General features: G+C 39.6%; 1 protein-coding gene across 1 annotated transcript in view; it reads left to right on the forward strand.

Moving 5' to 3' along the window:
* PCED1B (PC-esterase domain containing 1B) overlaps positions 1 to 16204 on the forward strand; it is a 214286-nt gene extending 198082 nt beyond the window's left edge. Inside the window, exon 8 of the transcript XR_012921433.1 lies at positions 12236 to 16204. The gene's annotated coding sequence lies outside the window, so the exon portion shown is untranslated. The remainder of the gene's footprint in view (positions 1 to 12235) is intronic.
* The last annotated feature ends 1724 nt before the right edge of the window (positions 16205 to 17928 follow it).

Raw genomic sequence — 17928 nt, forward strand, 5'->3', positions numbered from 1 at the left:
CCACATGATTACCAAGAAAAAGGGAGACTAAGAAAAACAAGGACAGAGGAAGACCCCGAGAGAGCGCGCCCTAGATTCAGTCTTTCTAGCTCCCGGTTCCTGTCACAGGAGGCCCAACTTCCCTGGTGTCCCACAGGTTTTCCGGATCCCCAAATAAGCTCCTTATACTTAGGCTGATTTGATTTGATTTGCTCTCTGAATCAGCGGTCAGCTCTGGGGAACAAAGTCAGATCTCAGAAACACCTCAGAGCTCCCACAGCTGGGAGATGGTGATCCCGCACTCTTTCGTGCTGAGGCTGCATCATCAGGAAAAAGAAGGATGAGCCTGCTTAAACAGCAACCAGCAACGGCAGTGTGGGCGACCGAAAGCCATCTAGTACAAGCGTCTCAGCGCACAGCAGTCTGTGGTACCAGCCACGGACTCCACAGAGACCTCATCGTAATCCCAAATATCTCTGAATTTCCTTCCTCTTCAGAAGAGGCCTCTCTCTAAGCACTTGGGAATAGCAGTGAAGGTTCTATGTAATCACTCTGGCATCCATAATTCCAGTGGGGGAAAAAATGATTTTGAGATTTCTGTTGTATGAAGCACTTAACGTGAAACATCTAGTTCTAGGGAGATTTAAAAACAGTGAAAAGTACACTGTCTTGCTGAAATATATACATGTGTTTATATATATGTATTTGTTATTCTCAAGACTAGAAATAAAAATAATAATAAATAGTAATATGTTTCCAGTGTGGAGACAGAGTATCAGCAAAACCTCTCCAGGTGGAAACAAAGAAGAAAAGATAAGATGAAGCAAGATTATATTAATAGTTTGACAAAAATGTGGAAGAAAGACATAAAACCAGAAAGGAAAAAAAAGGAGATTGTTAATGATGGCCAAGATTCTTGAGAGAAAGAAGAGTTCTTCCTTTTCTTGTATAATTGATGTTCTTTAAAATTGTTAATGTATAACAGGGCTTATGTTTCAGTTTGTTTTCTGTTCTGTTTTTTTTTTTGAGACAGAGTCTCGCTTTGTTGCCCAGGCTAGAGTGAGTGCCGTGGCATCAGCCTAGCTCACAGCAACCTCAAACTCCTGGGCTCAAGCAATCCTCCTGCCTCAGCCTCCCGAGTAGCTGGGACTACAGGCATGCGCCACCATGCCCGGCTAGTTTTTTCTATATATATTAGTTGGTCAATTAATTTCTTTCTATTTATAGTAGAGACGCTCTCGCTCTTGCTCAGGCTGGTCTCGAACTCCTGACCTCGAGCAATCCGCCCGCCTCGGCCTCCCAGAGTGCTAGGATTACAGGCGTGAGCCACCGCGCCCGGCCTCTGTTCTGTTTTAAACAGAGAATAAAAGGGGTGAAGCTCCTTTTCTCATTCTAAAGTTGCTACCAAGTGTGTGCAGTAATTAGACAAAAATGAAACATTCAGTAGAACATTTCATTGCGTAGTTAACAACATTGCTTGAATGCTGGTGGTTCTGTCCCTCTGACACTGTACAATTTTCTAATATGTGCTAATGCTATGCTACAAAACTCCCTGATGCCTAGTGCCAAAGTTTCAACTTAATGTCTTAATACATACCTGAAAACCCATGCATTTGTGCTCTTATTTATTTTGTGGTGCTTGAAGCAAAACTGCCCCTCCCCTGCAAGTCCATCGATGTTGTTCCTTAGGCATTCTATCTTTGCTCAGATCATTGAAGGATGGTGATTCGTTTCATGGTTTTCATATGTGAGTCTAATGCACATTCTAACATGATAGACAAAATACATTACTGTGTAGCCACAGTTTTCTGGAAAAGTTGATATTTTAAGAATTGTATTTCAGATCTTAAATAAAATGTGCTTCTAAATTTCAAAGCAAAATAAAAAAAGAATTCTTACTAATTCACCTATATGAGAAGAGGTAACTGACAAAAAAAAAAAAAAACAAGGGATGAATAGCATGATGTCATGATTGGAAATCTTAGAGGTACAATATTATAGTTCCTTTGTTTGTTTTGTGAGACAGGATCTCAAGGTTCTGTTGCCTAGGCCAGAGTACAAGGGCACCAATGTAGCTCACTACAACCTTGACCTCCTGTGCTCAAGAGATCCTCCCATTTCAACCTCCCGAGTAGGGGGGACTAGGGCCATACCAACATGCCTGGGTAATTTTTTTGTAGAGATGAAATCTCACTACATTGCCCAGGCTGGTCTTGAATCCTGGCCTCAAGTGATCCTCCTTCCTGAGCCTCCCAAAGTGATGGGATTACAAGTGTGAGCCACCACACCCAGCCCAACATTGTATTAATAGTTAAAGTCTGCCATTGGTTAAAAAATATCAGGAAAATAAGCAAGGGAAATTGTGTGAAATGAATTACTGATTTTTTAAAAAGCAAGTACCTGAAAAACATTGAAATATCTTTAAAAATTCTGCCTCTGTAATATACATCCTAAGTTGCTAAGAGAATTGGTTAATGGATTTAGAGAAACCCTGATCATTGTGTTCAGGGGACACTTTGGATGGAATATTTCAGAAAGCTGTCAAAATAAATACAATTCTTCAATATATTAGAGGGAAAAATAAGGAAAAATGTGCATATGTGGACCTAATTTTTCTTCTTCTCCCTCTCTCTCCCAAGAAAGGCCTCCCAGCTACCCCGAGGCTGCTGGAGAGAGCTCTGTTATCTTACAGGGCGAGCTTCAAACTGGGAGTCAGCACTTCTGTTCTCCTCCACTCCCTCTACTCCAATTACTTCCCAATCCCAGGCGATGTGGCTCCACAGATTTGCTCAGACCGTGCTCCTCCTGTAAGAGCAGGTAGTCAGTTAGGAAAGAGCAAGGGAGCAGGGAACGGAAAGTTAGTCAACTGGCTCCACAGCCCTGGAACAAACAGTGGAGGAGAAGAAAAGGGCCATTAATTTCCCAGCATTGTGCAGGTACAATGTGACCTTTCCCCCATATATCACAATTGCAGTTAAGTTAACATTATGGTTTTGACCCCCCTTGTGGGAAAAACAAGGGAACTATGAGTAAGAACAGAGTAAACACTGACTGCCCAACCTTCTTTGGCTTCAACAAATAAAAACAGCAACAGCTCAGAGTTCAGGGCAATTGCTGTTTTTCCATCCTGCCCACTCTCTTTTTTGGGAGTCACTCTCGCTTCTGCACGAGACTTTCCTGAGCCTGGTGGCTTTCACACAATTAACTTGCCCCTATTGCTCAGTTGTGTGCGTGTCCTGAAATTCCTTTCTGTGACGTTAGCAAGAACCTTTACAGCTGTGACACTTGTTCTCATACCGACCGCAGATCCAGGCTGCATCCCTACTGATGGGGAGAGGTGTAACAGTGGTTAAGGGTGGAGCCAGGAGTATGGCCTGGAACAAGGCCACATCGGCATAATATTTAAATAATGCACTTTATGCTGAATTATTTACATATTGCAGGGCATTTTAAAATTAAATTATTTATGAAATAATTGTAGATTCGTAAACAGTTGTAAGAAAATAAAACAGCAAGATGTTCTTTACCTTTTCCCAGTGATAACATCTTGCAAAAACTATGCTGTAATACCACAACTAATATATTGACATTGGTATTGTCAAGGTACAGAACATTTCCATGGCCACAAGGTCTTTCATATCTTTAAACTTTTTTTTCTTCTTTTTGAGACATAGTCTCACTCTGTCACCTGAACTAGGGTGCAGTGGCGTCATCATGGCGCAAACTCCTGGGCTTGAGCGATCCTCCTGCCTCAGCCTCCCCAGTAGCTAGGACTACAGGCACCTGCCACCACACACCTGGCTAATTTTTCTATTTTGTGTAGCAATGGGGTCTCACTCTTGCTCAGATTGGAATCGAACGGCTGGCCTCAAGCAATCCTCCTGCCTCCAACTCCCAAAGTGCCAGGATTACAGGTGTGAGCCACTGTGTCTGGCCTGTGTTGCCCTTTTATAACCATATTCACTTCCCTCCCACCTACACCCCTTCTTTAACCCTTGGCAACCATTAATCTGCTCTCTTATTCTATAACTTTGTCATTTAAAGAATGTTATATTAATGGAAGCATACAGTATATAGTTTTTTGAGATTGGCTCTATTCACTCAGCATAATTTGCTGGAGATTCATCCAGGTTCTTGCATGTATCAATACTTTGTTCCTTTTTATTGCTGAGTAGTATTTCATGGTATGGACACACCACAGTTTGTTTAAACATCTGCTGTTGAAAGACATCTAGATTGTTTCCAGTTTGGGGCTATAATGGATAAAGTTGCTATACAAACATTCACGCACAAGTCTTTGTGTGAACACAAGTTTTCATTACTCATTACTCTGGAATAAATGCCTAACAGCACAATTTCTGGGTCATAGAGTAGTTGCATGTTTAGTTTTTAAAGAAATTGCTAAAATGTTTTCTAATGTGGCTTTACCATTTTACATTCTTAGCAGCAGTGGATGAGTGCTCAATTTCTCTTCATCTACTCTAGCAATTGCTGTTGTCACGATCATTTCGAGACCCCCCCATCTCTACCAAAAATAGAAAAAATTAGCCCAGCGTGGTGGCATGCACCTGTAGTCCCAGCTACTCAGGAGGCTGAGGCAGGAGGATCCCTTGAGGCCAGGAGTGACCTGTGATGAGGCCACTGCACTCTAGCCCAGGTGACAGAGTGAGACCTTGTCCCCCTGCCCCAAAAATGATGACCACGAATGCAAGCCTCACTCACAGAATGCTAAAAAATATGAAAAATAAATCAATTTTGAGGTCATATAAAATTTACAGTTTGGAGTTTTGTAGCATAAAGGTAGATCAGCATATTTTCCAACTCAGTTTTCTCTCACACCCTTTGGGCTGACATCTCTGCATTTTCAGAATGCAATCTCTTCTGATGTTCACTGCCCTCCTGCCTTCCACACACCCCCACCGGGATAACTTACCCCCCACAAAGTGTTAACTTCTTTTTCATGTTAATAAGTATTAAATAGCAGTGAGTTTTTCTTTCTTTTCTGTATGGTAACTTCCCATTACTCCTGGCATTCTGAGCCATACATACAAGATTTTACAAAAACTAAGAGGTAGAGAAGAGGCCAAAGGATGAGGCGGGAGGGACATTTCACAAGTTATATAGATATAAATTCAGAAAAAATCACTAAAACTATCCCACTAAATTATATCATTGCTAGCACCCATTAAAATATTCTATTAGGCTATTATAATATCAAAAACAAAAAATAAACAATGCTGGTGAGGATGCTACTACGCTGTTGGCAGGAATGTAAATTAGTATAGCCACTACGAAAAACAGTGGGGAGATTCCTCAAAAAACTAAAAACAGATCTACTATACAATTCGTTTTTATTTATTTATTTATTTTTAAAGAGACAGGGTCTCGCTCTTGCTCAGGCTGGTCTTGAACTCCTGAGCTCAAGAGATCCTCCCACCTCGGCCTCCAAGAGTGCTAGGATTACAGGCATGAGCCACTGTGCCTGGCCTCTACCGTGCAATTCAGCAAATTCCACTGCTGGGTATACATCCAAAAGAAAGGAAATCAGTATATTGAATAGATATCTGTGCTCCTGTGTCCATTGCAGCACTATTCACCATAGCCATGATATGGAATTAATCTAATAGTCCATCAATGGATGAGTGGATAGCGGAGATTTCTGATTCCAAAATGGTGGTATGGAAGCAAGCTGGCTTCACTCCCCTTTAAAGAAAACCAGTGGATGAATGGATAAAGAAAACGTGGCATTCATGCACAATGAAATACTATTCAGTCATAAAAAATGAAATCCTGTCATTTGCAGCAACATGAATGAAACTGGAGTTGTGTTAAGTGAAATAAGTCAGGCAAAGAAAGATAAGTATCACATGTTTTCATTCATATGTTAGAGCTAGAAAAGTTAATCTTGTGGAGGTAGAGAGTAGAATAGTAGTTACCAGAAGCTGGGAAGAGTTGGGGGGAGTCTGGGAAAAAGAGAGGTTGCTTAACAGGTACAAAAATATATAGCTATATAGAAGGAAGGAGTCCTAGTGTTCAATAAGCCAGTAAGGTGACTATAGTTAACAATGATTTATTGTATATTTCAAAATAGCTAGAAAAGATTCAGCATGTTCCCAACATAAAGAAATAATAAATGTTTGAAGTGATGACTATCCCAATTACCCTGATTTGATCAGTAAACATTGTATGCATATATTGAAATATCATACGTAGCCCATAAATATATAAAGTTATTATGTATCAAGTAAAATTTTTATTAAAATATTATTGATGGTAGCCATCATTTTTATTATTTAAAAAGTTATTAAATCTCTTTGGTCACCAATTTATCTCTGCCATAATCCCATCTATTCTTCAGAGTACCAACACCAACATTACTTTTTAGTTTCCCTCAATGGACTATTGTCAAATATGTGAATTTCTGACTGCCCTGAAATCCAGATAAATCAATGGGCATTTTGAAAAATACAAAATATGGGATTCGTTTTTAGCTAAAAAAAAACAATTACTCAAGACCTTGGTTGGCCAAAAGTAGAATTTATTCACATTTGCCTTTGTTTTCCTTTCTAAATACAATGGGCTGGGGTTCCATCTGCTCCACTTAGAAAACAGAATGTTTAGATCTGATGGCAGTTCAGGCACAGTTTTTTTTTGTTTTTTTTGAGACAGAGTCTCGCTTTGTTGCCCAGGCTAGAGTGAGTGCCGTGGCGCCAGCCTAGCTCACAGCAACCTCAAACTCCTGGGCTCGAGTGATCCTTCTGCCTCAGCCTCCCAAGTAGCTGGGACTACAGGCATGTGCCACCATGCCCGGCTAATTTTTTATATATATATCAGTTGGCCAATTAATTTCTTTCTATTTATAGTAGAGACGGGGTCTCGCTCTTGCTCAGGCTGGTTTTGAACTCCTGACCTTGAGCAATCCGCCCGCCTCGGCCTCCCAAGAGCTGGGATTACAGGCGTGAGCCACAGCGCCCGGCCAGGCACAGTTTTTAATAATCTAACTTCACAATATATACACACGATGAATATTAATATTATAGAAAAAACTATTATAAACTAATAGTTACTGTGAGCCCCATGCTGTGCTATTAATAGTTCTCTTCTGTTACCACATTTACTTAATAAAGCCACTAATGTTATTCAATGTTCAGTACTTCTTTTAAATGCAGCCTGGTATAGTGCAGAGGTTTTCAAATGTCAGTGGACATTGGAGTCACCTGGGGAGGGTGTGCCGAACACAGATTGCTGGGCCCCACCCTCAGAGTCTCTGATTCAGCTGATGAGGAGGGTGAGGTTGAGAATTTGCATTCCTAACAAGTTTCCAGGTGATGCTGATGTTGTTGGTACAGAGTCCCCACTGTGAGAATCACCAGCATAGTAGTTAAAAGGGGTAACTTTATTATCAGACTGCCCTGGGTTTGAGTCCTCTAACTTTGGGTAAATTACATAAACTTTTCTATCTTCATTTTCTCATTTGTAAAATTATACCTCCATCATTAGCTATTTGGGGATCAAATGAGATAATATGTGTGTAATGTTTAGCACAGTGTATGCATTAGAACTCCACAAACGTTAACTGCTACTGTAGCATTTACTACAGTACTGCTGTTATTACTAAATGGAATTAGAAAATAACTGATTTCAAAATCACTTTTAAATTGTCAATGCTGCCTTTTCTCTTTACCTGGAGTTGAGCTCTGACACCTAATAAACCATGACATCATAATGGATTAGTAACTAAGACTCCAAGAAATGATATATTGGATTTTTCATATTATTATGGAGGTTCTTCATCATAACTTAAGAAAAATACATAAAATAAGTGTCATTTTTTATAAGAAACATAACCCTGAAAAAAAATCTAGGAAAAAGAGCTATAATTGAGTTAATTTATTAACTTCATTGAACATTGAAGATACTATTATTGGCTATCTAACAAATAGTTCCATTCGGTGGTTAAACCCATACAAGCACACACACACATACCCCAAAACAAACAAAAAAACAGGAAACTTCATGAAAAATTGCTTAATCTTAAGCAAATTTTTAGAAGAATTAGCATATAATTTTGGCCATAGGAAATCCCAGTAACTTATTCAAATGAAATTGGCCTGCTACTAATCTGAGAAATTATAGCGTCCTAGAGATGGCACAATATAGAAATTGGAAATATACTTACCATTTATTAATCAAATACTGACCTAGCACTGCCATTAATTGTATGATTCTGGACACCTGGAAGGTCATCCTGGGTTCTTTCAACCACTGGCATCTAGATTCTTTTTATGAACTCAATGTTTCTGTCTGCCCCCCACCACCTCCCCAGGTTCATATGTTGAAATCCCAACTCCCAATATGATGGTGTTAGGAGGTGGAACTTTAAGAGGTGATTAGGTCATGAGGTTGGAGTCCTCATGAATGAGATTAGTGCCCTTATAAGAAGAGAAGTGAGAGAATGATCTCTCTAGACCATGTGAGGATATTATAAGAAGACAGTCATCTGCAAAACAGCCTCCAGAACTGTGAGAAATAAACGTTCGATTGTTTAAGCCTCACAGTCCATGGTATTGTTACAACAGCCCGAACTGCCTAAGACAATTCTTTTTTATTTTTATGCAGAGCCACTAAAAAATACAATAGATAAGTTACTATCAAAGATTTCACCTGAATCATTTAAAACAAAAACAGTAACCATTCACATTAAAGAGATGCAATTTTCTATGTTAGCTTTGAATGCTCCAATATTCACAGTGAGATTTTAAGCAATTAATAAATGCACTTTGTTTCTTTGGTTTGAAGTTCTCTTGTGCATATAAGTAGAAACAACACTTATTACCTGGTGCTTTCTGACACTGTAGCTCAGGGCAGGGCAAATTACAGCCCCATTTTCCTCCTCTGCTATTTTCTAAATACAGTTTCATTAACACACAGCCACCTCCCTCTTTTCCCATATTGTCTAAATCTGCATTCTTCCTACAGAAAGGTTGTCAACCTTTGCTGTAGACAGTTTGTTGAGATACTTTAGTGAAAAATGTGGTAAGAAGAAATTTAATTTCCTTCCTAGAAATATCTACCCAAAAAAGATCATTTGTCTTCAATAAAATAAATTCCTAGTAGAGTAACAATAATTTAGCCTTACAGTTGGTTTTCCATTAACCCTAGACCAAAATGTTCACTAGCCAGCCCAAATGCTCAGCATCATTACAATGACATATCTACCAGCCCTGGGCAACATTCTACTCTGGGCCAGAAGTTGTCCTCAGCTTTGCATTATTCTTGCTTAATTTAAAAAGCCAGACCTAAGTTCATTAAGGCTAATGAAGTCCCAGAATCGCATCAATTGCCCAGTAACCTTGCTCTGGGAGCCGCACGGTTCTTCCAGAAGTAGTAGTTCACTTTAAGCGCCTATAAGCCTATTTTATTTTATTAAAACATGCCATTGGCCTGTTTTTAAAAATTAGTTTCTAACTTTTTAAGTACTTGAGGTACAATTTCTACGATGCTTCCCCCCTCCAAAAAAAATGAACATATTTGTTGGGTGAATGTTGAATAAACAAAGAGTGTGTCTCAGACTGGGAAGAACAGGCCCTTGAGGATCAACTCTCAGAGTTTCCTCCCCCTGTGAGGGTATGACAACCCTGCGAGCCTCAGTTTCCCTATCCTTGAAATACAGGTAATCCCTACACAACAGAATTGTGGTCAGGATTTTAAACAATGCATGTAATATGCACAGTGAGAGCCACGCACATGGTAGGTGTACAAGTGTTAATTTAGTGAATGCCGGTAAAGTGGGTTTAGTCATTTTTCTTTTCAAATTTCTTTTGGATTGAGTTGGATTTTCCTAGAGGTGAATTAGATACTTAAAAGTAGCGACCCTTAAATTTATTCAGGTAAACTTTAATACATCTAGTTTACACATTATATGAATGTATTAAGTTATCACATGTATACCGAAAATACCTATATTTATTATGTATTAAAAATTCAAAAATAAAAATAGTACATATATTAGAAAATGATCTGAGATTCTATATAAAAACTTTAATCAATTTATAATACTATGCATTTACTGTAAAAAACACTTTCAAAACAGTTTCTGGCTTGAACTGGAATGAAGATATGGAGATGAAGAGCTCCAGCAGGCTCAGGCACAGCTGGGACGTCATTGCCCCTCCTTAACCCCATTCACAAATGCTTGCCACTGGACACGCAGTGGCCAGAGAGTGAGCGCTCAGAGCATCCCCTGCTAATCTCCCCTCCCGACAGCAGAGGCGATAGTCATCCTTGCACAGATGATCCAGGGCTGTGCAAGGCCTTCGTTCCAGCCCGTGGGGACAGTGACGCACAGTAAAGCACTGACTTAAGGCAGCTGGGAGATAAGAACTGCAGCTCCACTTCTGCAACTCTGCACGACCCCAGGCAACCCAGGCACTCTCCATTCTGAGCCCCAGGTGCCTTTAGTACGGTAAAGGAAATCTCTGCAGGCCTGCGGCTCCCTGGCCTTCCCATCTGTGAAGGGTAGCGTATGCACGGACCTTAATGGACTAGGGGGCTGTATGCTAGTCTAAAACACCAACTCTCTTTGATTTGAGACAAGTTTCTCAGACATTTGTACCTCAAAATATCCCACATTGGCTCTTTGCTCAGCTGCCACGTTCTGGCCCTTGTGATGATCTGGTTTCCAGACATATTGAGCACAATAAATGAGTAGTCCCCGGAGGGCTTCTAATGGCCGTCTCCTCCCATATAATCACTTAGTCGCCCATTCTAGAATCACGCTAGCATCTAGGACCTTGTTGCTGTCTAATTGGTTTGCTCTTTACAGAAATTGCTCTTCAAAAACTGGGACAATAGTTACCAATCTCTAGTCATTTGGGACATTTGCTTACATGCTCTTACTTTCTCTTCTGTGTTCTGTTCTTATTCTTCTATTAAACAAAATTACGGGAGGCCTTTGTTTTGGACTGAGCCCATGCCCTAGGCCCCAGCAGACCAGACCAAACCAGAATAGAGTCATACCCTTCAAATGCCAATTAGTCAAACTGAAACTTAAAGAAAACAGATAGAGCCCAAGGCAGAGTAGTTTTTCCTGAAAACAAGAGATTCCGGCCTGTTTTAGCATAATAAGGAATTCCCCCCTGCTTTAACCCTTACAAGAAAGTAATCTGGTGTTACCCAATCCATTTTTTTTCTATTGTTCTGTTTCCTTGTTCCCACTTTATAAAACCCATTGTTCTGCCACTGCCCAATGAGAGCTCTCATTCTATTTTACAGAATAGAGGCTGCCTCAATTCATGAATCACAAATAAAAGCCAATTAGAGCTATCACCAAATTAGTTGTAATTTTGCCTTTTGACCCTGCCAACTGCTCTTTTCAGGCCACTATGCTCCCTGACCCCCCCTCCCCCATAGAATCAGATAATGGGGTCACTGGGGCACCTGGAAGGTAAGAAGTGACACTTCCTTGGATGTCAGTTTGGGGAGAAAACAGCAGCAAAATAGTAATAGCAGCTGGAGTGGCAGCAGCTATGGTGGCAGCAGTGTCCACAGCACTGGAGGTGAGACGGTGACCGTGGCTGCAGCCATGGCTGATCTCTGTCCCTGCCTCCTAAGTCACAGTTCCACTGGGTTAGGGAGAACTTGGTGTCCTGTGGTTACTAATCTTCCAGTAATCTAATCTTTTTTCTTGCTCCAGCAGTCTTTCCAACACTCATGTAGCCAAGTTTTGTATTAAATTCTCTCAATTTGAAATATCTAAAATGGCATCTCTTTTTCTAAATAAACCCTGATTAATACTATATGTAATTTGCCAGAGCTTGAATCCTTAAACTAATTTAGAGCTGCCCTATGATCTTTATTTTGAAATCTGGAGCTTTAAAAGTCTGGATACGACCAGCTGCTCATTTCATATTATAGAATAAAATCAACCAAATGAAAGATTAAAAAACTATTTTTATCCAACTCCAATAAGATTCGAGAAAGGATATAATTTATTTAATGCACTAGAAAGTGTTTGCTATGGTTTGAATGATTTCCCCAAATTTCCTGCATTGGAAACTGAATCCCCAGTGCAATAGTGTTGGGAGGTGGTTAGGTGATGAGGGCAGATGAAATAGTAAGATAATAAGAGGTGATTAGATCATGAGGGTGGAGTAGCATCATTATTGTGGGAGCGAGCTTCTTATAAAAGCCAGTTCACTCTTCTCTTCCCCTGATGCCCTCTGACATATGCTCTCTTGCCCTTTTGCCTTCCAAGATGGGATGACCCAGCAGGAAGGTCCTCACTAGCTGCAGCCCCTCAATCTTGGACTTCTCAGCTTCCACAATGATGGGTCAAGTGTCCCTCATCTGAAATGCTCAGGACCAGAAGTATTTTGGATTTGGGATTTTTTTTGGACTTAGGAGTATTTGTATGATTATTATTATTATAATAATTGTGTTTGTAGCCAAAATCTGAAAGCCCAAAATTTGAAAGACTCCAAAGAGTGTTTCCTTTGAGCATCATGTCAATGTGCAAAAGATTTCAGATTTTGGAGCATTTTGATTTCAGATTTTCAGACTTGGATTCCCAATCTGAATAAGAAATAAATCTCTATTTTTCATAAATGACCCAGTCTCAGGTATTCTGTAATAGCAGCAAAAACAGATTAAGGCAGTGTTCATAATAGTAACTCATGATTTGTTGTTATTAAAATATTTCACTGTGACAATACCATTATGAAATTTATTTTACAAACAACTTTCTTCAGGGTATTTTTTTTTAATTTGAGGCTTATACAAAACCACCTGATAAAAATAGATGCAATCATGCTTGGGCTTTTAGATTCAAAGTCTGTTTCCCCATCTGTTATTCAAAGTCTAGGTCTATATGACCAAAGCAAAATGGAGGATTGTGAAATTATCCATTGACTCACAGACAAATAGAATATCAGAGTAGGGAAGGGGCAGCTGTGCTTATTTGATTCAACACCAGTCAGAAATATGATTCTTTGAATGTCTGATAACCATGGAGTGGATATCTATACTCTGTTTGGATACCCTCAATTATAAGGAAGTCATTACCTTGCCAGGCAGCCCATTCAATCATTGGACAGCTTGGATTACTAGAAATGCACCCCTTTTATTGAGCCCAAGGAATGAGCTGCCACCACTGAGGCTTCTACTCATAGGTCCTAGTTGCTCCATTTAGATTTGTACAAAATAAATAGATTCTCTATTCTATTTGAAAGCTTTTAAAACCAATATATAGATAGCTATGATATCTATTTATAGAAACAATCTCAACATCTAAGAGGAAGGTCCAGTGACATGGGGGAAGTTCTTGAGGTCAGGTGAACCCTCTGACTACACTCTGAAGGCTCCCTGGAAATGATGAACTTTGAAAACAAAACAGGCTTTCCTTTCACACATCTGTACAAGCTCCTTTAGAGACTCAACCACTTCCCCAAAGAGGCAAACTTTCATAAATTTCCCAGAAGTGAGGTCATTGAGGGCTACTTTGGCTCTAGGGACGTTCCTCTTCCCCCTGAAACATGAGGACACTGCAAATCCAAGAAAAGCATACTTCTTTGAGAACCTGACCCAGAAATATTTCTTACACATCACTGTGCTAGTGTGAATGGTGGCAGCAGAGGAAAACGAAAGTGAAAGAAGGAGAAATGGCAGGACATAAACTTTAGGATTTAGATAGGGACTAAATTTTAAATGGCTTTGTGTGACAAATCTAGAAGCTTGGATGCCATCCTACAGCAAAGAGGAGTCATTGCCCCATGCAATGATCATGATTGCAATGATATTGTAAAAAGATTCCCCTGGTGGCAGCATGGAGCAGGAATTGGTGGGAGACAAGGTTGGCAGTAAGGCAAGTGGTCAGAGGCAATAATGCAGGAAAGAAATGATAAATGAATGAATATGATGATGTCAGTAGGGAAGCACAGGATGGGGATAGAGTGAATGGGGTTTTAGTGATTGATTGGATATGGAGGGAAAAGGCAACTGGGTAGATGATAGAATCATTCGCAAAAGAGAAAAAAAGCATGAGGAATAGCAAATTTAGGTTGCAAAATTTGATGAGACCTGTTTGGAGCATGTTAGATTTGAATGCCTCCAGCTTGCACAAGCAGAGATGACCCACAGGCAGTTGAAGAAGTGGTCTGGCAGTTGAGAGAGAGAGACAGAAGGCAGAAGATATAGATTTTGAAGTCATCAGTATATGGGTAAATCCATGAGAAAGGATGAGATCCATCTATCATTCATTCATTCATTCATTCATTCATTCATTCAAGCACTCATTCCCCTATCCACTAAAGTAATATTTAATCACTGACTTTGTGCCAGTAGCATTATATGTGTGGCTAAATATTTGTGCATCAGTGAACAAAAAGACACAGATTTCATGTTGATGGTCCTTACATAATTGTGGGAAGGAGACAAACAATACACAAGGAAGTAAAAGGCAATGCCAGATAATATTAATGCTCTTAAGAAATATAAAGGAAAGTAAGAGAACAGGATGAAAAGTGATTAGAGAAGGTCTCCCTGAAGAGGTTAAACGTAAGCAGAAAACTAAAAGAAGAAAGAGGGTAAGCCAGGAGAAGACAGGAGGGAAGAGTGTTCTCTGAAAATGAAAGGGATGGGCAAAGGCCCTGGGGTGGAAACACATCAGACCTGTTGGATAAACATCAGGGATCATGCAGGGAGAGTGTGTAACATAAGGATGAAACCTGGAAAGGATAGAAGTATGGGAACATCAACCTTTGAAGAGTGGGCAAAGAAAGCAGACAAAGGAGGACTGATCAAAATTATAGAAGGAAGGGTGGCTAATTTTGTATTCTGTGAATTTAACACCATAGTCTGATAGCTTTCTTCTCAAATATCCACCACTCCTGTTTATAGCTGTGTTTATACACACAGCGGCAGAACACATCTAAGAACTCACATCTCCTCCACTCCCACTCTAGCTGCAGGGGCCTTCCTGGAGCCTGGCAACTGCCTGCCTCTGAGCATTTGCGTATTTTCTTGCCTCTTCCTGGAAGTTCTGGAGAAAGGATGGGGTAGGACACCATATCCTTCTTTACCGCCAGGATTCCACTGACTTGTGACTTCCTTGGGGAGGCTGTACCTCAAGTCTAGAGACAAAGATCGGTTCTCCTGTTACTCATTCCTAAAGCAATCTGATCTTTATAACTCTAATCACAATTGGGATTAAATACATACTCATGTAGTATTACTTTCCTCCTCCTAGACAACGGACTCAACCAAGGTAGAAAGCATGTCTAGCTTGTTCACTCTGTGCATTTATTATTAATAGTGTTCTATAGAGAAACAGGACCACTGAGATATATATGTATAAACAGATTTATTATGAGGAATTGGCTCATTGACTCTGACCAGGAATGCGATTATGGAGGCTGGGAAGTCCCACGTTCTGCTGTCCGTAGCTGGCACTCCAGGAAAGCCAACAGTGTGGCTCAGTCCAAGTCTGAAGGCCTGAGGACCAAGGAAGCCGATGATGTAAGTCTCAGTCCGAGGGCAGGAGAAGGTGAGATGAGATGTCCCAACTCGGCAGCCAGGCAGAAAGGAGTGAATTCTCCCTCGCTTCATCTTTGGTTCAATCCAGGCCCTCAGCAAGCTGGATGTGCCCACAGATGTGGGAGAGGGCAGTGCTCTTTACGGAACCCACTGATTCGGATTCTGATATGGCCAGGAAACACCCAGCAGACACACCCAAAATCAATGTTTAGCAAAAAATCTGGGCAAATTGACACATAACATTAACCATCACACACCCTGTGTCTCTAAAGTCTTTGCAGCACAATGTAGGTGCTCAGTAACTATTTCTTGATTAAAGTAGATGAATGAATGAATGGATTTTTATGATTTTCTGTAAAATCATAGACATGACTACAGACTAAGCAACTACAAAGTTGGTAAAAAAATAAATAAATAAAATAACTGACAGTGATCAGTCTCAGCATGCTAGCCTGCTGATAGATTGCACTACTTAGGTTTCATTGGCAGTTACTCTCAGAGTAGCACCCAGAAACACCCCACCTCTACACATGTGAAAGACGCCACCTCAGTCGCACCACTCCTTGAAGAAGAAATTCAAAATTTATGGACTGTAAGTTTAGTTTAGATCCAGTCCAGATGCTATTTGAATGTTTTGCTTTGGTTCTAGTTCAGTGCTTCTTTAGCAAAAAAAAAAAAAGAAAAAGAAAAGAAAGAGAAAGAAAGATTATTATATGTTCAAAATGGCTTATTAGTTGTTTCAAAATAAATAAAAAGAAATTATTTGTTCTGGTTGCCAATCCGTTGAAAAAAATAAGCAAAAAGTTAACATATACTTTGGGGTTGCAGTCATCAGGCTGTTGTAATTTTCCCTAATATTTGTTCAGAGTTGTATATTTCAAATGTCCAATTTTAAGGAGAAAATAACAATGGGCTTCAATTATGGATAGAGGGACTGGATTATGTGTCTGCAATAGCAATCTTTTCGGATACTGAGAAATCTGGTTTTCATATAATTATCTGTGACCTTAAATATCCCTGTCATTGGTCCCAAAACCCATTAGCTCCTTTTGGAGCCCATAAACATTATCAAGCTCAGATATTCTGCCAGCCATATGTGTTGCCTTGGGGGTTTGGTTTCAGCCATTATTTTACGCAGACTGGTGCTATTTATCACTAGCTCGACACACACTTCTTTTTTTCACCAAGGATGGATAAAGTAATATTCAAGTGGTAGAAGTTCTGTGAATAGTGGGTTTAATATTAATGGCCAAGAAATATGCTGATAAAAAGTACCCACCCAATAGCATTAGTTTTTACATATGCAGTTGTCCCTCAATATCCATGGGGTTGGTTCCAGGAACCCCCAGAACCAAAATCTGTAGATGTTCAAGTCTCTGATATAGATAGAGTAGAATTTGCTTATAACCCACACACATCCTCCTGTGTACTTTAAATCATCTCTTAATTACTTATAATACCAAATACAATGTAAAGGCTATGCAAATAGTTGTTATGCTTTGTTGTTTATTTGTTGTATTGTTTTTTTTCTTTCTTCTTCTTTTTTTTGGGGGGGACATTTTAGATCCATAATTGGTTGAATCTGTGGATGCAGAACCCTTAGATACGGAGGACCAACTACAACCCATATATTCTCAACAGGATCTTCTCAATCTAAGAATGTACAACTTATGTATTTAATAATGTTATGCACACATCAAATGGGTTTTCAGAAGTGTCTGGAAGTCATACAAATAAATGTCAATGGTGTAGTAGAAGTATAGGTATTTTTAATTTTTTTCTTTTTTCTAACTGTATCTTCTAACATTTCTACAATAAAAATATATTACCTATGGAATAAAAATAAAATTATATTTACAAAAGAAACAGAACTTGCCTATAAAAATGTATTTTGTTCCAATTTTTAAAATGTATCAACCTGTAGAGAATTACCCAGATTCATCACTGTGTAGGATTATATAGTCAAAAAGACCTATAGATATATTTAACTAAGAAGATTTGATAACTAAGTCCATTATAAGGTCTGTGGGATTTTATTGACTATTAAGATTGTCATAATAGAGCTGAATTGCATTTCAGGACTGCTGGGTTCTCATCTCGACCACATTACTGAATACCATGTCTGGTTTATTGGGAGCCACAGACAGGATGTTGTCTTAACACCTAGTTCTGCCCAATAAAGAGCAGGGGAGTTGCACACCGTCTGTCCTGCCTTAGTCAGAAGGGTACCAGCACAGGCAATAGCAGGGCAGATGATTTTTCTGGCAAGGTAACAATGATCCATAGTTAAAAAAAACAAAAAAGGAATTTCAATGTTACTCCATTACTCCTAATCATGACAGAAGTAATTTTAAAGAACAAAGAAACAAGTTGCTTTGTGCTCTTCTAAGGGGTGAACATAAGGAGCCAATGAGGGCT

This window comes from Microcebus murinus, chromosome 10 (assembly GCF_040939455.1).
Source record: "Microcebus murinus isolate Inina chromosome 10, M.murinus_Inina_mat1.0, whole genome shotgun sequence".
Classification (NCBI taxonomy): domain Eukaryota; kingdom Metazoa; phylum Chordata; class Mammalia; order Primates; family Cheirogaleidae; genus Microcebus; species Microcebus murinus.